This window comes from Mixophyes fleayi, chromosome 1 (assembly GCF_038048845.1).
Source record: "Mixophyes fleayi isolate aMixFle1 chromosome 1, aMixFle1.hap1, whole genome shotgun sequence".
In the NCBI taxonomy this organism is placed as follows: domain Eukaryota; kingdom Metazoa; phylum Chordata; class Amphibia; order Anura; family Limnodynastidae; genus Mixophyes; species Mixophyes fleayi.
The window spans coordinates 283818946-283841567 of record NC_134402.1 but is presented as its reverse complement, the minus strand read 5'-3'; positions in this window follow the sequence as shown (position 1 = coordinate 283841567).

Sequence of the window (22622 nt, the reverse complement as noted above, 5' to 3'; positions counted from 1 at the left end):
TGGACTATGTTTTATTGTTTTTACACTTGTCTGACACCCCATCCATAAACCACAAGTGTGAACCAGGGAGTGGATATTGTCATGTTTTGCCTACACCAGTTCTATTTCCTTTGTGAAGGTATTTCATTGATGCCAGTTCATAACATATGAAGTCCATGACACTTCGCAATGTCAGATAGAGTAGGGTAAAAACAGCAGTGGTGTAAGTAGATTTTAAATAGAATATACATAAATTGTGCTTGTTTTCTGTAACAAACAAACAACCTACCAGATCATGCCACGGTGGACCCTGAATTGGAAAAAAGAGGCAACTTGTTTGGGTTAGTCCCCGTTCATATTCTGACAGAATCTATAGGTGTACACAGCTTCATGTTGTGGTTTGGGAACAATCATAGGAGAATAAACATCATCGGTATTAAAGTTCCCACCCTCTCTATGGTACTGATCACATGTGGAGACTGCTACTTCTACCACTATGTTGCTGGTATCCTGGGGTAAAATGTCAATAACAGATTGATCTACTTGGTGGTCTTCCTCACCTCCTCCATCCCATCCTCATATATGAAACAGGCACCTAAACCAAAAGCAGTACTGTAACGGTGGAACAAGCTATGGATGCTCATATATCCATTGTAGACCTACTATACTCCATCATAAACAGCTTTTCTCATGAAAATAATTGAGGTGTTACCTGCTAGGACTTAACCCCTGAGTGAAGCATGTTTAGCTTGTATGTGAGCAGAAAGTGCTTTAATGTCTTCTTTTGTTATCATTGAAAAGCATTGGGGTGCACAGAAGCCTCCACAGCAATCCCCATTGTAGTCTCACCCAGATCAGAGGCTGATGTTACACCTGCTACTCTAACTCTTATATGTTATATGTTTAGGTGGTCTATGATATATCTGTCTGTCTTTATCCACTTGCCTCCATAGTATGCAAAGTGCTCCTTCTGGATCTCCCATCCATGTTGTTGCAGAAATTTGTGGGAGATTTCGGATACAAATTCTGGTAAAATAAATTCAATATTCAGAGCTAATAATTTCACAAACTGCAACCCTTCTTCTATAGATTTACTCAGATGTTAGCAACATTTGAACACTTGAATTACACTTCTTTGACAAAAAAATGTCACCTTTACAATAAGATAAGTATAGTTAGTTGTTCCAGGTTTCTGTAAAATATCTTCTAAAACGTAAGGCTTCTGTAAATGTGAAAAGTCCAGATGCTTTCAGAAAGTTTTCAGTGTACCCAAAAAGTTAAGCTATGAGCTGTCAAGTAATAAAAAAGAAACTACAAATGTATTTGAAAATCTCTCCTAACCTGCACCTCTTAAAAGAAGAAAGCTGTAAAAGGTGAGAAGGGAAGAGATGCGGCACAGCTGAAGCGCTGTGATTAGGATGGGCTAGACAGGCTGCTGCAAGCTGTGCGAAACTTACTATTGTGCAGAACAGGTATTTGCCTGGGGCTTAAAATATCTTATTATTTCATTGAGATAACTGTATCTTCGTTGGTTGTCATACAGCCCTTAATAAATGTTTCATTAAGTTCTACTTTGCATTCAAGACACAACATAATGTATCAATCTACAGTTTCTAAAAAAAAGTCTAATAGAATATATAGATCTAAAATTAGAGCATTACTGAATAATAAGGTGAATAAAACTTTTACATTGATATATATTTTAAATCTATGGGGGAAATGTGGCGATGTGACGCCTGGACATTGCACCACACTTATTGCCGGCAATTTACGGTACAAATCTGAGCTAATTTTTCCTTGCACCTCTAATTGAACTGCCCCTATGTCAAATGTCCCAGTTTAGCAGTAAGGGTGCCTTTTGAAACATTGGCTTTGATTCATGATGGGACAGTGTTGGCTATATTACTTATACAAGTAATTTAATAATTCATGTTATACATTGTTTACTCTGCATTGTTACATAGTCATATTCTTAATATAATTATGAAAACAAAACATGCTGACCCTGTTTTTATTTGCTCTGAGTCAACCAGTGCAATGTTTATTACAAATAGCAGTAGCTAGTGGTAACTCCTGCAACAGAAGAAATCACCTTTCATATAAGCACAAGAGATATTCCTATTTTTTATATGAAAACTTATGTGTTGTTTTTTTCATACAGACCATAAATATCAGGTGATCATATCTAAACTTTGACATATTTTGTAATTTAAATAAACCTAAATGAGTCTAGGCTTGACTCCCTGCTTATGTCTTCCATTTGCTTTGTTAATTTATTTACCATGTCTGGATTCAGTTTACATGATTTACTTCTTATTAGTTTGTGTCCAACATTCCATAGCAAGTTTAAGATAAGGGGCAATATGTAACAACCTGAGGTTTATTGTGTGGACTGCAAACTACAACACTTCAGCTGTGGGTCTCAGATCCAAACCAGAGGTTTTATCATCCTGATGTTTGAAGGCTTAAATCTCAAACCGCATCCATTTTCAGCCAAACTATACGGTAAAATCAGATGTTTTATGGATGGTGCCTAGTTCAACAGACCAACCCGCCCAGTTTAACAGTCCATCCTGACAGTTTAATTTGTTTTTGGAGTACTGCCCAATGGTAAAAAGCACTGGGCCCCTCCAGGCACCCCTAGCCCACAGTAAAAAAAATAACCTCCAGCTCATTGTGGCATTAGAAGTGCCAACATGCAGCCCATGACTATTACTGTATGCTCACACTTGTAGATCTACAAGTACCAGCATGTACATCAGCAGGTCAGAAGATTGAGACAGTGGGGGAAGTCTTGTGGTGGCTTTGTGGACCTACTCTGTTTGTTTCATCATTTGTGTGCAAGCTGAGGCTGCAATCTTTGGAAGTAATGATACTTGAACTAGCCAAGTATTGTTTCTCAAACCGGTTAGATGAATCAGAAATCAAAAATTTACTTTCTTGAAATTTTGAATGATTAAAAATATAACTAAAGCCAAAATGTATATAACGGCAAACAGGCTCAACCGTTTTTGAGCCCCAATAAATCGTATTATAGCAGTATGCTGTGCTCATAGCCATCTTCTCTTTTTAAACCTCTTTCACTCTAAAATAAACCCAGTTCTGTCCTCTAATACAAGAGCAGCACAAGACAATGTTTGATGTTTTTTCCTGTGGCTTAGCCAGTCGATAGGCCTGCATCTTAGTTCCCTTTGACTGCACTGTACCTGACTCCTACTGTGTATGAGTATCAGCTAGACTCCAACTGAGAACATATCAATACAGAGGGTCATTTTATTTTTTCAATACTCATTTGAAAACGTTATACATAGCATGTGATTTGAATTACCGTGACTCATTTGTAATACCTGTTCAGAAAGTTCCGATTACTATTTATTCTATTTTGGGTTTATACTGCATTTCATTTTCGTTATTTACCAATTTGTTACATCTAGATGTACTACTTGTATTTATATCAATTGGCCAATTAGTCTTTTTGAGATAGCACTTATCCTATGAATTTATTCTATAGAGGATTATTCATTTCCTTTTTTACATTAGTGTTACGAGTTCGGTCTCTTTTGATTTGAAGTTGTTATGTATTTAATTGTATATACTCTGTTTTTATTTTATGTCGATTAAATTATTGGATTTATCATTCCCAGTTCTCTATGAATATTCTGCCATGGTGAGCCAGTAGTATTTACAAATTTACTCGAGCGCTGTAAGATTTTTCTCTTTTTCCATATGGTCTATTGTTAGGGTTTGGCTTCTAAATCTTATTCAGCTGCTTTTACTGATCTACAGCTCTACAAATTAGCTCAGCGCAGGATCTTTGTTTTATATGTTCCAAATGAGAAGGGTCAGGAATCTGAAATTGATACTGAATTGTCTGAACTTGATTTGGGCAGAACCACTGCCAGCAATAAGATTACTGTTACATCCAATGTCAGGACCATTAGTACGAGTTGCACATCAAGTGATGACACTGAATGTATAAGTCCTTGTCCAACAACTCTGTCCATGGAAGAACATTGTATAATAAACCAGCATGAACATGTTGTAACCAGCTAACACTGTCTCAGTCATTAAAAGGAAATAATACCTTTGCTAAAAACAATCTAAAGACTCTTCATCTTCGTCACACAATTGGTGAACTGTTAGCGTGAGGATTTTATGGAACTCTTGAGCCATGTTACAATGTTCCTCACTGCAGGTACTTTCTTATGTTGAAATACCAAACATGAATAAGGCTTTAAAAGCAAAAGCTGAGTTAATTCACATCACAGCAGACCTGTGGACCAGCATAGATTAAATTTACCAATCATTGGGTTATGTTTTATTGTTTTATTGTGGTTCTTTAAAACAGACACCCCAGAAAATGGTGATGCTGCATATAAAGAAATTTGGATAAAGTCATGTAGCTTCAAACATTTAGCAGGAATTAAATTACCTCCTTGATGATTGGGTTGATTCCCTGGTCTAAAGCGTAGCTTCAACATCATGAAAGCAGTTTATGATGGAAGATTTGTGTACACCTATTGTTTTGTCAGTTAATTACGCATTGTTCAAATTATTAATTGCCATGGGATTTCTCAGCAATGAAACATAAGTGGATGATATGATTACTGTTAACTAAAAAAATGTGACTCGCTTTTCACATTCAACCAGAGCTATATAGTCATTGTCCGAACTGAACACAACACGCCCCAGTAAAAGCTGATTCAAAATGTCTTCACATGTTGGAACTCAATGCCTTATATGCAGCAGTAGGTCTTGGTGCAAAAGCAACAACATGTATTATTTCATTAACATTTTTGAAAATGGTATTATGCTAATTGTGTTGCAGGGGAAATTAATGGAGACGGTGTGTTGCATCCTAGCTATTTTTCAGACAGATACAAGGGACTTGTGAAAACACATCTGTGAATCAGATCATCCTACTCATCCTACTCATAATACTGCTTTCAAATATTAGAGCCTGATTCATCAAGGCATGCATACTGGGCCTGATTCATTAAGGAAAGTAAAGCAAAAACATTAAGTAACTTTGAACCTTGGCAAAACCATGTTTTTTGGAGGAGGAGGTAAAATTTAAATGTGATGACAGATTTATAATTGGGGTAGAGTATGTCCTAGATCAGCTTTTAATGTCAGTGTAAAAATAAAGCTATCAAGTATTTGAATCCTACATGAAAACACAGCCAGTATTTAACTTATGTGCAAAATAATAAACTACTTTGCACCCCTTGCATTGTAACATGGTTTTGTCCAGGAGAAAAGTTACAATTTTTTTTTGCCTTTTTTATTATTATTTAGCTAATGTGCAAATGTATACTTTTGTACATGCCTTGTATGAATCTATGGTACCACAGTATTGCCTTGGACTGGATGGTCTATTTTCCACCTGTTGTTTATTAATAAATAGTTAAAGGCTAATTTTTAGGCAAGAGTTCTATTTTTATACAATGGATGCCGAAGGGTGGGAAAACTCTGAGTTTGTTTTAACATAGAGTCAGGAGGGAGAAACATGACATAGTACATTAATACTTGGGCGATGGTTGGGGGAGTAGGTATTTGCAATGTTGAGGGATGCAGAAAGGTAACCTGAATGGTAGTTTATGACTAAGTCTGGGGTTATGTTGATCATTTGCGTGTGGATGGAATTTGTACTCAAGGGGTGAGGTTTGGTTTTAACACATGAGTGTAAGAATGGCATAGGAGCTCCTGCATAGATGAGATTGCTGGGGTGAAAAGTGGGTGTTGCTTTATTCCTTTAGTTCACATATTTGTGATTGTCTAGGGATAGTGAGGAGTCATCAATTTTCACACAAAGTAGCCTATCATAAAGTGTTTTTGCTTCACAGGTAATGATAATTAGATATATAATGGGGTTAACAAACATCTCATGACAACTGGTGCAGCTGCATTACATGTCAACTGTTTAGGTCAATATGTGATGGGGAAACCACTTTTTATATTTATATGACTGAAATATAGATTTGATTGACATTAACTGGAAAATGCATAATCTTATAACATTGTATGTATTACTTAAATTTTCCAACAAGAATGTTGAACTGTACAAGAATGTTTCATATATATGTATCCATATACAATATGTATGTATGTATGTATGTATGTATGTATGTATGTATTCATTATTTTATAAATTGCCAGCAACAATGCTTGGCATATTTTTTTTTATACAAATGTCTGGACTGGTTTGTTATAACATAATGGAGCTCATGTAGAGTTGAACATTTGCATGTTTTTATTGCTTAAAATATGCATTTATGTATTGCACATGCGCACAAAAAAGTCTTATGCTTCCTTCCATATACAGACACGGTCACATCTTATCCTTACCACTCCCTACGTTTAGAGAAACAGAACAGGGTTGGGAAGGGGTGGGTAAGCATAGCCCAAGTACAATAAGGACATTTCCATGTAAATTTCACTGCGGTAGACCTGGACACAGGTAAGACAATGGATGTTAGTCTTTAATTTGATTTGTACTTTTATCAGACACTCACACATCTCTTTCTGTCTTTCTGTCTTTCTGTCTTATATTAGGCTTCATTACAGTATTATTATTATTATTTTTTATTTATAAGGCGCCACAAGGTATCCGTAGCACCATACAGGGACAGACAGAAACACGATACAGGGTGAGACAGCACAGAACAGTTAACAAAAAGCACAATAACTCGGAAGCTCAATGTACAGCTAGAAGAGAGGTGAGAGCCCCCAGCGGGGTAGCTAGAGGGGTAGAAGGGCAGGAGGACCTCACGGAGGAGACAAAGAGCTGGAGAGCAGAGTTAAGGTGGTGGAGAACAGGAGGAGAGGAGGCCTTGCTCGAAGGGACGTATAATCTAAGGGGAGGGTAGGATGGAATTATGTTGTGTTTGCACCTTGGGTACCGTTGCAGAGTTGGATGCAACTTGCATCTTTTTTTTAGACTCATTTTACGCCTGTGTTTTTTACATAAACTACGTCCAGCTCTACGTTAGAACCAACATGACTTGCGACAGTTCCTAGTGCTAAGGCTGCAACACCTCTGCTAGACTTTGTTATAAAGGTCAATCTTTAAACATAACAATTTTTGATTTACTCATTGACTATGCATAACAATAGGTTGTGTACCTATCAGTATCACACGTGATCATTTCCCTACCCCTCATATCAGGGCCGTAACTAGGGCTGTGCCATAGGGGCGACCGCCCAGGGCGCAGCGCTGAAGGGGGGCGCAATTTAGGAATATTTTAGGTTAATTTGGTTAAAATTGAGGGCTAGGGGGGCGGCATTTGTCTTTCTCGCCCAGGGCACTAGAATTCTAAGTTACGGCTCTGCCTCATATTAAACAGTTTTCCTTTATATTTATTTTATTTTTTATATTCATTACTGGAGACGCAATTAAAAAAAAAGGATTCGCATTCTAAAATGGTTTCAACCCTACAACTTATTCAATTATTCAATCTATAAAAACAGTAAATCTGTTTCACTGAAACCAGTAATATTAAATTACATTTGAAAAATATTTTTTTTCTTTGCCATTTTTAGCTTATGTTACTTTGACAAATGACAGGTAAGACTTAAATAAGATGTTGTACTTAAATTTCACTTGTCAGACACAGCAGACGTTTGTAAGAGATGTATTAGGGAATACTTTTCATATATTTATGGCACAGATTAGTTCCCATGACAGCATCATCATATTATGGGATGTGTAGACTATAAGATGACAGAGATCAGTTACAGAAATAAGCAACTCATTCCCCTTTTTCATTTATCATTGAAACTCAAAGCAATTACTTGTCTCTGCCAATGTTTGAAAGAATTATGCATCACTTCAATGTTTTTAAATTTATCCATCCAGAATAATGTAATTGAATAAAGATTAAAACAAAGATTAATATTATTGCAATTATAATTCATAACATACTAACATATTGTAGTCCAAGGATTATCATGCCCTTGTAATATAAAATATGAACAGTATGAGCCAAGTTGCGGTGAGATTTTGTGCATATTGAACATTTGCTGCAGAACATGACGCTTCACAGAGGAGTTAAGGACTTGCAATAGAGTCTCCAATCCCAATTTTACTTTGCCAATTCTGCAATCTATTTGTAGATTCTCATTTTACTTAATTATACTGTATAAATAAACCTGAAAAATGACTTTCCATTCATACTGCTTTGAGGTAGGGCTTAAATCTTGACAGAACACTTACAGACAAATTTTGCCTAATTATGGCCAATGTTCTGCAGCCAGTTGTGGAACAAGACAAATTTTACACTGAACAATGCCTTCTTTTATCTGAACTGAAATTCAGGCAGAGTGATGGATTCTTAATATGTTGAACTTGTACAAAGGACAAGAAAAGCTTAAAGAGTAAGTAAAGCCATTATTTAACATTCACATAGGTCAAATGCTATATATTATTGAGCTGACTACTATTCTTGGAATAGCTGAAGCATATTCATTTATATATCAAATACAAAAATGTCCACCAAGCTCTCGCTAATACAGAAGACACAGACAGGCTTACAGAAATGCCCAGAGCAATAACTAAACATTTTAACACCTGGGCAAGAAACAAAACTGACACCCCTAATCCTCAACTGGGACCAAATTAACCGAAATTATTCATTATCTAGCGTGCCCATTCAGTTTTGCCCCCTGGTCGGTTGCCACACTTACACAGCCCTAGTTACAACCCTAAAGTGGTTTAATTGAATCATACACAGGGGTAGGCCATTGATGTAGCAGTAATGCAGTCTCACCTTTTCATCCACATCAGAACCCTTGAGATGTGGGAAGAGCTACAGCTGATTATAATGGAGTGGGGAGGTAATACTTTACTTTTTTTTATAAAGCGGCAGTGGAATGTCAGCAAAACACTAAACACAGTATTTTACCTACATCTGAAAATATCAAAACGGTGGGTCCTTTACTCATCATCATCGTCATCATTTATTTATATAGCGCCACTGATTCCGCAGCACTGTGCAGAGAACTCATTCACATCAGTCCCTGTCCCATTGGAGCTTACAGTCTAAATTCCCTAACACACACACACAAAGACAGACAGAGAGACTAGGGTCAATTTGATAGCAGCCAATTAACCTACTAGTGTGTTTTTTGGAGTGTGGGAGGAAACCGGAGCACCCGGAGGAAACCCACGCAAACACTTGGAGAACATACAAACTCCTCAACATTAACTTATAATTTTTACTAGAGCCTGCTATATACAGAGTCATGGAGGATACAAGATTTTGGAGGAATGACGGGGCTGGAACCTTTAAACAGCTAGAGAATTTGGAGTGAAGGTGTAACCTGAATGTATGTCCAAACAGGTATCTGCTTTATTATCAACCAATCACCAGCTGCCTGATTAAATCATCCCAGATTGTAATTTGAGGCAAAAAAACAAGCAACTTTGTGATGCCCAGAGCTTGATTCAGATGTGGCAGTGTGCGCTTTAGTTTGGCATGCCCCTACTGTAAATTGACTATGGCCAAACACCCCTTCCCCAACTCTGTTCACTCCCCGAAACTGTAGGCTGTAGTAATTGTCCTTTGCGTACAAAGGCGGAGTGGACATGGCTGCCTTTACTAGCATAGGACCTGGTTCTGAGCTTGTAATTTTAAGTACATAAAGGTCAAAATAGGTAGAGACGTACCTTTATGAATCAGACCTATTGTGTATATTACGCATGCGCTGTAAAAATCTAAATGAAAACTACATCTCTCGATCACCCTGAGAGGTTGCTAGACTTTCAAGACCAGCGTGAGGTTTTTGAAACAACTGTGAGTCTGTAGCAGGTGCCAGGGGTTCTGAGAAGCTGACATGCTTGGGTGAGTCAATTGTAGAGGAGGCAATAGGAGAGTGAGAGGCTGGTTAGATGTGGGTAAGTAAGCATGGAGATTGGTGACATACTTTCATGAACATTTGAAGAGATAAATTAGAAATCCATTAGATGGAGTAATAGAAATTAACCTCACAAAAAGTATATTTGTTACAAAATAGAGTCAGTGGACCTGACTTTACACATTGACAATACCATGTTGTATTGGAAGGGGAGGTAAATTTAAATTGTGAGGACAGATTTATAATTAGGGTAGAGCATGTCTTAGATCAACTTTTAATTTCAGTGTAAAAATAAGCTATCAAGTATTTATGTGATACATGAAAAACCATCAGTATTTTCCTTACGTGCAACATAATAAACTATTTTGCATCCTTTTCATTGTAACATGGTTTGTTCAGGAGAAAATGTACTCCTTTTTTTGCCTTACTTTCCTTAAAGAATCAGACCCAGTATCTCTACAGCTATTTCCTGAAAGAAAATATTTATTAAAACATTTATATACACAAACTATTGCAGGCGCGGGCTGGCAGGTATCAGCCCGGGAGGCACACAGGCGGCCGCATCACATGACGCGGCGTAATACGCGATGCGGCTGCTTATTAACCTATTTTTTGCATCCACGGGGGGTCAGGGAAAGGCGGCCGGCCAGAACAACCGTTAGACTGAGCGGACCGTGTGCCCGCTGCCCCCCTGCCCCCCGGTCCAGCCCGCCCCTGAACTATTGTATCCGTTCCCCCCTACCTAAGATAATAACCAAGCTGCAACATCAACATTATTCAATAAACCAACCGAAAGGGTAACTTTGGAATATCACCATATATTTTGTTCATCAATTTTCGATTTAACTAAGTAAAAGGTTAGAGTAAATTGGAAAGAAGATATTATAGATTGAGTTGGACTGTAGGTACAGAAATGAACACATTTCATCATAGCTGCTTCTTTGAAAAGGAAACTGACATTTATCAACACCTCAGTAACTACACCAGTCCACTGGGGTTGGAATCCAGCAAGTGTAACGAAGATGTTAACGTGTTACACACACACACACACACACACACACACACACACACACACAGACTAGAGCCAATTTGTTAGCAGCCAATTAATCTACCAGTATGTTTTTGGAGTGTGGGAGGAAACTCAAGTACCCAGAGAATACCCATGCAAACACAGGGAGAACATATAAACTCCTCACAGATAAGGCCATGGTCGGGAATTGAACTCATGACCCCAGTGCTGTAAAGCAGAAGTGCTAACCACTTAGCCATATTCATTGACAAGTGAAGTTATCATTGATTGTCTTATTACAATGGCACCTGTCAACTTATCAAGGGTGGGATATTTTAGGCAGCAAGTGAACAGTCAGTTCTTGAAGCTAATTTGTTGGAAGCAGGAAAAATGGGCAAGCATAAGGATCTGAGCGACTTTGATAAGGGCCACATTTTGAAGGTTAGACAACTGGGTCAGAGCATCCTAAAAACGACAGATCTTGTGGGAAGTTCCTGGTATGCAGTGGTTAGTACCTACCAAAAGTGGTCCAAGGAAGGACAACTGGTGAACCTGAAACAAGGTCATGGGTGCCCAAGGGTCACTGATGAACGTGCGGAGCAAAGGCTAGCACATCTGGGTCAATCCCACAGAAGAGCTGCAGTAGCACAAATTGCTGAAAAAGTTAATGCTGGCTATGATAGAAAGTGTCAAAACACACAGTGCATCACAGCTTGCTGCATATGGGGCTGAGTAGCCACAGACCATCAGAGTGCCCAGTCTGATGAATCACGTTTTCTTGTCCATCATATGGAAGGCTGGGTGCATGTGCGTCATTTTGTTGGGGATGAGATGGCACCAGGCTGCACTATGGAAAGAAGGTGAGCCGGTGGGGAGCAATGTTCTGCTGGGAAACTAATATTGTGGCTGATCAGTGTGTATATGTATAGACAGACAGACAAGCACAAGCATTTTTAGAGTTTCAATCCAAAAGATAATTTATTACAAAACTTGCAAATACATACTGAACGTTACAGAGTCTAGCATAACAATTTCTTCAGTCAGTGTTTCTACATTTCTTCAGGGGTCCCTGAAGCTACCAGGTTTGCCATTAAAGCTAGCTATTATAAATATCTTGCCATTAGGTACCTGCCACACACCTTCATGGGCTTGCAGCCTGGGGATCAGGGGGGCTGGGAGCACTGTTTCCAGATGGTGGCATTATACTGTCAGAGAAGTACTTACAGCCTGTACCTGTGTACACAGAAAGCAGTGTAATGTACTCGGATATGGCATCAACAACTTCGCCAGGCTTGACTTCAGTCAATGTATTAACCTGGTGCACTGAATACTGGGTGACAGATTATTGTTTGGGTGTCACTAGTGTCTAGTGTATTCCTGTTCCTGATGTGTCTTAGTATACCAGACCATTGGCTTGCCTCTGGTCACTAGTATCGATATTCCCCAGTGCTTATTGATCCTGAGTCCATGTCCTTAACCCTGTGTACGCTGAACATATCTTCCTTTTCTCCAAAAGCCACAACACCCGGGCTTGTGTACTAGCCAAAGTTCCTGACTCCGCTCTGGTTACATGGTGTACCAGACCCTTGGCTTCATCTCTGACCATAAATATAGATAGCTTCTGGGTATTAACCCTTGGTACTAAATCCTGCACACTACAGTATTTTCATTAAGAAAAGTGATTCTGATTGTTGGTGTAGATTTCCCAAAGGTAGACTGTAACAACTAAGAGCATGCAAACTCCAGCTGACCCCTTCTTTGAGATATTTCTGAGTTGATACAATTTACTTATCAGTAAATTTAATGTTTGTGCAGCCACCAGCCTGAGGAAGCGATTACCTAGTGTTTGGTGTGTGTGTGTGTGTGTGGGGGGGGGGGGTATTTTCTCCAACAATCACTGTGGTGAATATGTTAACTAGTTGCTGCCATGAAACATAAAGAGCAGAAATTGGCATTTCTAGATGTGACAGATGTCCTCAACTGGTGTAGAGGTTTATTTAAAAAAAAAGGATCTAAAATTTGAAGGGCGATTAAAAACTACTAAAAAAAAATTAGTAATGCTATTTGTAAGCCTTAACCTGTGGTGCAGGAAATATTGGCTATAGTTGCCTTCTTTGGAGAATGGTTACATTGTGCTATATTGTGCTATATTGTCCATTTCATCTGAGATTTAGAGACCTATGATTCCTCACTGATCAATACATGATCTCCTTAAATCATAAAATAAAGATTTGGCATGTTAAATACACAAATAAACTGTTGAAACATTCTCTTTTTGTCTTCTGTTTGAAGCTGCAATCACAGTGTCCTTTTATTTTTGAACTGGATTATTTTGAAATATGTTTGATTCCTTCTCATTTGCATAGAAGATCACTGGCTGAGGGGATGGAAGATAAATGGGAAATAACTAACACTTGTTGCCTGGATACACTCTCAGGCATACTGTATCTAGTAGTGTCTTAATCTGCAAATTGTCCACTTCAGTGGGAGGAAGATTTTATGTAGAGGTGTATAATCTGACCCGCAGCTCCCTGTTATCTGACCAACATCCACAGATTGGGAATCACTAGAATAAATGACTTCTTAACAGTGTTTTCAAACCAGCTGACAAAGTGCAGATAGCGTAGTAGAGGGGGCCAAGCCTATACAAATCACTGCATGCAATCACATGACCTGAAAAATCTTCAAGTGTAGGTAACGTTGTACAATCTGACAAAGAGTATATTTAGCCAATAATAACAGATATAAGAGAAGTATATCCTGTAAGAGCAGTGGTCAAAGTGGACATTTAGAAGTGGCAGTATGAAACATATTATGCAAATGTACGTTTGATAGTTTCACAATGAAGGCAGTAAGAGAAGTGGCGGTATCACATACCACTGTCTACACCCCCACTAATACCACTGTGTAAGTGAATAATTATAACTCAAGTTAAGTGTGATATAGTCAATGACAAATGCTCTTCAGTTACTGAAACGACTAGTCCATGTTGGTGATCAACTATTAAGAACCTAGTAAATGGGCTATAAAGCTTACAATTAGGCATTTGTTCCTCCAGCATTATCGTTTTCAAGGCTACAATTGCTTAGATGCAATGGTATTGTGTGACTCAGAGTTTAAATCCCTGATGTGGAAAATGCAATTCCTTAGTGATAGCTAATTTTGTTACCTGCGCTTCCTCTGTCTCAGATATATTTAACACATTGGCTCGATAGCTACTATATCTGTGAATTGTTTCTAGCTTGACAGTTCTCTGTACTGTTGTGGAAGAGGCACACCTGAGCACTTTGCTTCTTGATGCTTAATGGGTACTGTATGGCTAACACACAAAGATAGACCGGCAGCCAGCTAAAGAACTGAGATTTCTAAATAAAACCAGTTCCTGGAGGAACAAACTCTTTCCACATGGAGATGACAGTGCGTAAATTTACAGTGTGACCATGTGGAAAACATCATTTGTGGGGCGGATAAAGCAGTTCTGAAGTAGCAGGAAGAAAGGTTTCACATAATGCTGATTCACTCCATGTTTATTTCATGCTAATATCAGTAGAAAGTGTGCACCCCCTACATATTATTTTCTCTACTTCCTCACCAAAAGACCTCAATCAGGTAAGTCATTTTTTTTATACAAAACGTGTAACTTTATTTTCTAAGTCATAATTGACAACAAAATTATTGATGATAACCTTGTTTTAGTTTGGGGGATGTGGGCAAATATTTTATAAATAGAGAGCAAAGATTCATTTGTCAATATTTTCCTTTTATTCATATAAAAATACATAATAATATTTTTAATGTTAACATTTGTAAGTTGTGGGAGCAAACATATTGGATGTTGTGTCAATTTAAATGCTATAATAGTGCTCAAAGTGCATATGAACTTGTACATTCATTACATTCCAATAGTTAATTTTGTAATCAGCGTTTAAATTGCAGTATATCTAAATTTATTTTATAGAAGCGTTTTAAGTTTTTTAATGTCATTCATTTCCAGAGCAGTTGTTTCAGTACCTGTACACATCATCAATGGTCCATTCTGTCAAAGTGTGTTTTTGCATATTTAATAAATGTTTGCTAGTTCCTAAAATATAGCCTTTACATTTGGCTGCTCGTGGTTTTCCTGTTTATTTTACATTAAACATGTGAAAATGGAATGCATAAATGAACTGTGGGCTTAAATAAAGCAGGTGACAATATAGGAGTATCAGTATGAATTAACCTAGTGGGAAAATATATATGTAGTTTAATAAATGTCAACCACATTTGGTCATGTGTTTGTAATGCACTTACCTTTTCAAGATAGAAGTACTATATGTAAATGAAAGCCATCCTCCATCACACTAATAAATTAGTTGTTTCGAAAAAAAAGGAACTTTAAAAATTTTGTCCATAGTATTAATCTTAAAATCATTATTGAACACTGGATTTATTATATATATATAATTTGCCACAATTTATAATTGTGAGATCTGGCTAGCAACAATGAGAGCCAAGCTTTAAGCACAATTTATTTCTGAGTCCTATTATGTTTCTATTCAGTCATTTTGGAATCTATGGGATCTATTAACCAGTCTAAAGCCTAAACGGCTGTCTTAACTCTTCTCTCAATTTATCAAAGAGAAATCCCAACTCTTCCTGATCCCTCCCTGGTAGGCTGCACGCTCCTCCCCTTTTGTCCCTAATAATAACTGCCAGTCACACAGCACAGTAACCAGATCGAGAGTGAGGATCTTGTGTCATTTGAGTGTTGTCTCAGGTCTGAGTGTCATTTCGACACAAGTACCCCTCTGATCTATATAACCCCCACCCCAACATTGAAAGTAAACACCTAAGCTTGGGCCATTTAGTCTCTAATAGTCTCTGTGTACTATTTATTTATCTGTCTGTCATGATGAAAACACAGTCACTGGATAGGAAGCATAAAAAACCATTTCCTCTTCGATGTTGGCTGCGTGCTTAATGGACTATCCAGAGGCGCAGATGGCGGAGAGGGCTTTGTTCTGGATGCTGCTCTTGTGTTGTTATTGCTGCCATAATTATGACTTTGCAAATGTTGGGCAGAGAGGGTAGATCACTGTTGGAGATAATGAACACTCAGAGCATGCGAAGACTCCTTGCTGTGCATGCGCAATAAAGAGAATGAAGAAATGATAGTGAGAGAGGCCTTTTGAAGCAGAGTTATGTTAGCGGTGAAAGAGATCATGGCCTAGAAATGTCTCGCCCTAGAAGGGTTTTTTATAACGGAGCTGTCCCAGCTGTATTCACTTACTAAACAGCAGTGGAATTACAGTCTTTATCGCTGCAATAGGCGGCATAAAGAATCTGAGTTAGTGATTTTGGGCTGCATTTGATACATAGATCTCTATATGTCCAATTTCTTGCTGACTCATTTTCTCTCAGTTGTCTTCTTTTTATGCCTGCATTTGTACATACTTAGTTCACTTCAATTCACTATTGCACCACTTGTAATGTTTTCAAGATCACTGAAAATCAAATATAATCTGAAAATTTAACAGGAAAATCCAAAACTTGACTGTGGGAAAAAAAAAAAAATATGTATCTGTCATATATAAAAAGTTATACTGGACACAGGCTGTATACTGTCAGCATTATATTGGCACCCTACATTAACTGGTTAATGTAAAAGAATCTTCTTCATCATCATCTATTTATTTATTTATATAGCACCACTAATTCCGCAGCGCTGTACAGAGAACTCACATCAGTCCCTGCCCCTTTGGGGCTTACAGTCTAAATTCCCTAATATACACACACACAGACCAAGACATACTAAGGGCAATTTATTAGCAGCCAATTAACCTACCAGTATGTTTTTGGAGTGTGGGAGGAAACCAGAGCACCTGGAGGAATCCCATGCAAACACAGGGAGAACATACAAAACTCCACACAGATAAGGCCATGGTCGGGAATAGAACTCATGACCCCAGTGCTGTGAGGCAGAAGTGCTAACCACTAAGCCACTGTTCTTCAGCTCTACAAGTTTGGGAATAGATGGAATTTAATATGCTTAATCCTGTCAGATGTCCCAAGGTGACTATTCCTCCAAAGTATGTATTATTTTTGACAAAATTCAATATGAAAAAAGTTTAGCTGAAAGCCTTCTATCAAATATACCCAATGAAAAAAAAAAAGGTTATAGACATCAAAATTATCTATTATTTTTAACTATCAGACTGTAAACATGTAATGTTAATTCACATGTTCTTCTATTTTTAAGAATTAATATTCAAAAATGATAAATATAGATGTAATATTTAAACATAAAGATAACTTTATTGAATAATCTATTCGAAACACACACTTAGGAAATAAGTAATGTTATACAGACTAAAGGAATACATTACAAGTGTTTTGTAGACTTTATTATTTAATAAACTACCAAATGTGATTTGTTTGGCAAAGATAATGAGTGGATGTGGTCTCTAACTCCTCACCCCAGTTGCACTGCACAGACTACATTACCCTCTATCCCTTCACTTCTGGTACATGCCAAGGACTCCCCCCCTTGGCACACCACTGACCTTCCCTCCTTGTTAAACCACTGGGAGCTCCCATGTTATACTTGTTTGCCACTTCGCTAATGGACTCTTTTATCAAACCATATGACAAATCTCTCTCTTGCCACACCATATGGGTGCCTCCTTTATCCAAAGATAAACACACCAGGTGCCTCAGCACAATCAGTCCTATGCCACAACACAAACCCCGCTGATCATTTTAATTTAGGATGTGGTTTGTGCTTTCATGTAGTCAATGTGTGTACAGTCATGCCAAGGCATACATTACCTACAGCACCTTGGCTTTGGAGTTATTTCCATGGGCAGCTTGATTATACTAACTGAACCTGTGGCTTGGCTATTCACATCACCTGCTGATGCAAAACCCTTGCTGTGAAATAAAATCTAGAAAATGCTGAGTTTGACTTAGTGCACAATGGCGACTAGATAGTTATGCATATAAGACACTCCAAATAGCCCTTCATCCAAACCAAAAATGTTCTCCCTTTGCAAAAGATATGTATAAAGAAGTCAAAGAAGGCTTTACATTCAGTATACACTGTACCATTCTCTAGTATCTGACCACCACTGGGTAAAACCACTTGAGATGGTTACTAGACCTGTTCTGTTTGTATACAAATGTATGTGTCTTAGCAGCCTTTCTATTCTTAAACATATATGTCCTGAGAAAAATAAGCCATATAACCTTTACAAAACATAGATTACAGTGGTCTTATTCTCCACCATTAAATGAGTGGGCCACACTGGACTTGTTTCTCACATAGTTCACTGGGCATACCACATGCCTCCTGCCATGTAGAATTCACATAGACCATATCCATCAATTTGCCAAAAGCATTGTGAGTACTATGTCAGTTGGTGTAGCGTATCTTTTGTGCAATCGCTTGGAAAATTGGCCACACACATGTGCCTGTTCGGATCTGCGTGGTTCTGGCATGCTTCACTGATTCTGATAGGTGCTTTCTTCGTTGCATATGCATATATTATGGTTTTGTGTGTGTTTAAGTCATTATTTTTTACGTATGCTAGACAGGGAGTTGTTTCTCTTGTATTAGAGAGGGTTTGAAGCTTTATTGATGGATGCTTAATTGTAATTATATATAAACAAAACAAATGGTTATAAACATGGACATAAGCGTATGTGAAGTATGCCTGGTGTTATCCAGACGCATATGCTTCTATCTAATGATAGTTGAAGCCTTGCATATGCCCACAATTGCAGTTTTTTTTAGTGTATTCAATGTGTGCCTGTGATTTTTTGGGTAACTCTGCATCAGGCCCCATTTGTCTAAAACAATAAAGCATTATTTATTCTGGGCTGGGTAACTGCCAATGTAGCTTCATTATCACTGTTTGGTTTGCAGAATACATGGGACTAAGTTGCCAGTAACAGTATGAAGAAAAAATTCTTCTTGGAACACCTGTAGAGCATATAGCATGCAGTAAAAGTGACAGTGTCACTCTTCAGATTGTAGTATGAAAATAGAATTGTTTTTTTTCCTGTTTCATCCTTAAATCACTTAATTTATTATTATAGAGTTTTTTAACCAAACAGTTTGATAGATTCTGATTTTTTTTTAAGATAGACCAAATGATTCATGAAATGAAATCCAGGAGATTTGCTGATCTCCGCTAAAACATAACCAGGCACTGCTGGGAGATGCTATCCAATACTTGCCAACATTTAATTATTAAAGTCCGGGAGATCCCGGTCAGGGGGCCTGGCGGGAGGGCGGGAGGGGGCGATATGCGGTATCCCGCCCCTTGGCTAAAACGTAATTTTGTCAGGGAGGCGGAGCCAAAATGTCACAAATCACGTCATTAAGGCTCCCATTCTGCCCACTTGACTAGGAAGTGGGAAGAACTGTCTGGATTACTGAAGCTCTTGCAAGTCACAGTCTTAAAAATGTAGCCTTCTTCTAAAGTGATTGTACTCTGGCAACAGAGTTAAAGGCAGTAAAACTGAGTTGCATTGTTTAGACTTAACACAATGCACCATATCACTATCCTGAAATATTGTTTTATTCAGGATGTAAATAAATGTTATTATCCAGTAATGATTTTTATGTCTGTGTTTGGAGTACACATCCTTATTAAATGAACTATGCAATGCAAGCATAAGTAATGATAATAACAGATAATATCTCTAAGGATAGAGCTCTATTGTACTCCCGAGGTTGTATGTTTACATGAAATGAGAATGTCATTAACAAGTTAATCAGACACACTGAATATTACAGCACTTTGCACCACTAAAATAAATGTTGATATAGGCACTATAGGAAGTAGTTGTGTAGCACAACTCTAAACTGATATATTTCTTTATTATATTATTATTAATTTATTATTATTAATTTTTATTTATAGGGCGCCACTATGTATCCGTAGCGCCGTACAGGGACAGACAGAAACACGATACAGGGTGAGACAGCACGGTACAGTTAACAGAAATCACAGTAACTCAGAAGCTCAATGAACAGCTAGATTAGAGGTGAGAGCCCCCAGCGGGGTAGAGACAGGGGCCGGAGGACCTCGCGGAGGAGACAAGGAGCTGGAGAGCAGAGTTAAGGTGGTGGAGAACAGAAGGAGAGGAGGTCCTGCTCGGAGGAGCGTACAATCTAAGGGGAGGGTAGGACGGACAGAGACACAATGGTAGGAGGAGGGAATGGGGATGACGGAGGCAGGGACGGAGGGGGGGGGAGAGGAGAATGAAAAGGAGGGAAGTAGGAGGGGGACAGGAGAGGGAGGGCGGTAGGGGGAGACTGGGAGGAGGTCAATGGGTGGTGGACTGAAGGGCTTTAAGGAAGAGGTGGGTTTTTAAGGCCCGTTTGAAGCTGGACAAGTTGGGGGAAGTTCTGATGGAGCGGGGGAGCTGGTTCCAGTGGAGGGGGGCAGCGCGGGAGAAGTCTTGGATGCAAGCATGGGAGGAGGTAACCAGGGGGAAAGAGAGGCAGCGGTCGTTAGCCGAACGAAGAGGGCGGGATGGAGCGTGAATGGAGATGAGGTTGGAGATGTAGGGAGCAGTGGAGTTGGAGAGGGCCTTAAAAGTAAGAGTATTATAAATAATTTATTATAAATAAAATATTGTGATGCCGCATTTGGAGTTTTATTACAGATAGATAGATAGAAAGGTAGATGTAAATAACTCTGACAATGTAAAGCATAATATTAAAATATTTTATCTCTTCTAAAAGCTTTCTCTGTATATACAGTGCATGTGTGTGTGTGTGTGTGTGCGTGTGCGTATGTGTGTGTATATATATATCCCGATCAGCCGCAACATTAAAACCACTGACAGGTGAAGTGAATAACGTTGATTATCTCGTTACAATGGCACCTGTCAAGGGGTGGGATATATTAGGCAGCAAATTAAAAATTAGTTATTGAAATTGATGTACTAGAAGCAGGAAAAATGGGCGTAAGAATCTGAGCGGCTTTGACAAGGACCACATTTTGATGACTAGATGACTGGCTCCCCAAAACGACAGGTCTTGTTGAGTGTTCGCGGTATGCAGTGGCTAATTCCTACCAAAATTAACCACTGCATGCCGGGAACACTCACCAAGGAAGGACAAATGAATAGCAACAGGGTCATGGGCGCCCAAGGCTCATTGATGCACGTGGGGGGTGAAGAATAGCTCATCTGTTCCAGTTTCACAGAAGAACTGCAGTAGCACAAATTGCTGAAAAAGTTAATGCCAACTGTGATAGAAATGTGTCAGAACACACTGTGCTGCATATGGGACTGCGCAGCCACAGACCGTCATGGTGCCCATGCTGACCCCTGTCCCCCCCTGAAAACGCCTACAATGGGTACGTGGAGCATAGAGCAATGGAGGAATGTGGTCTCGTCTGATGAATCCATTTCTTTCTGCATCATGGGGACAACCGAATGCATGTGCGTAGTTTACCTGTAGAAGAGATGGCAGCAGGAAGCACCATGGGAAGAAGGTAAGCCAGCGGAGGCAGTGTGATGTTCTGGGCAATGTTCTGCTGGGAAACCTTGGGTCCTGGTATTCATGTGGATGTTACCACCTACCTAAACATTGTTACAGACCAAGTACACCCCTTCATGACAACGGTATTCCCTGATGGCAGTGGCCTCTTTCAGCAGGATAATGCGTCCTGCCACACAGCAAAAATTGTTCAGGAATGGTTTGAGGAACATGACAAAGAATTCAAGGTGTTGATTTGGCCTCCAAATTCCCCAGATCTCAATCTGATCGAGTATCTGTGGGATGTGCTGGAAAAAGTCAGAGCCATGGAGGTCCCAACCCACAACTTACAGGAATTGCAGGATCTTCTGCTAAAGTATTGGTGCCAGATACCACAGGAAACCTTCACAAGTCTTGTGGAGTCCATGCCTTGATGGGTCAGATCTGTTATGGCGGCACAAAGGGGGACCTACACAATATTAGGCAGGTAGTTTTAATGATGTGGCTGATCGGTGTATATATCATCATGTATAGAGCGCCACCAATTTCACAGCGCTGTATAGAGAATATTTGTCATTCACATCAGTCCCTGCCCCAAAGGAGCTTACAGTCTAAATTCTCTAATGCACACACACAGACTAGGGTTAATTTTGTCAGCAGCCAATTAGCCTTCTGATATATTTTTGGAGTGTGGGAGGAAACTCACGCAAACACAGGGAGAACATACAAACACTACACAGATAAGTCTCTGTTTGGAAATAAAACTCATGTCCCCAGCGCAGTGAGGCAGAAGTGCTAACCACTGAGCCACCGTTCTCCCATACAGTTTGCACTGTATATACAGATAATAATCTATTTAATATACCTGTGTTTTGCTATTTACTTTCTTTTCTTGACTTTTATAAACCTCACATTTGCCAGAGCTTAGTTACAGCACATAGGTTGGTATAAGAGATAAATGCTTTAATATTACTTTGTAAGATTTAGCTATTTTAAACATGACTAGATTGCCACATGGCACCTTTACTGTATGTTTTGCCATTGATTTAATTTGGTCTATAGCAACAGCATTAGTCCTATTATTTTTCGGTTCTTAATAATAACACTTTCAACATCATCGACATTCATAACACCTTTTCCCCTGAGTCTTTAAGCTGAAGCATGACTGAATCCTGACCTCAACTTAACTGTATTTTACCTATAACACAATACACACATATAAAAATGTAATCTGTAATTTAAAAGCACCAGGACGGTATTTGTGAATATAGCTTGTATAGGTCATTCTCTTTAACGGTAACCCCT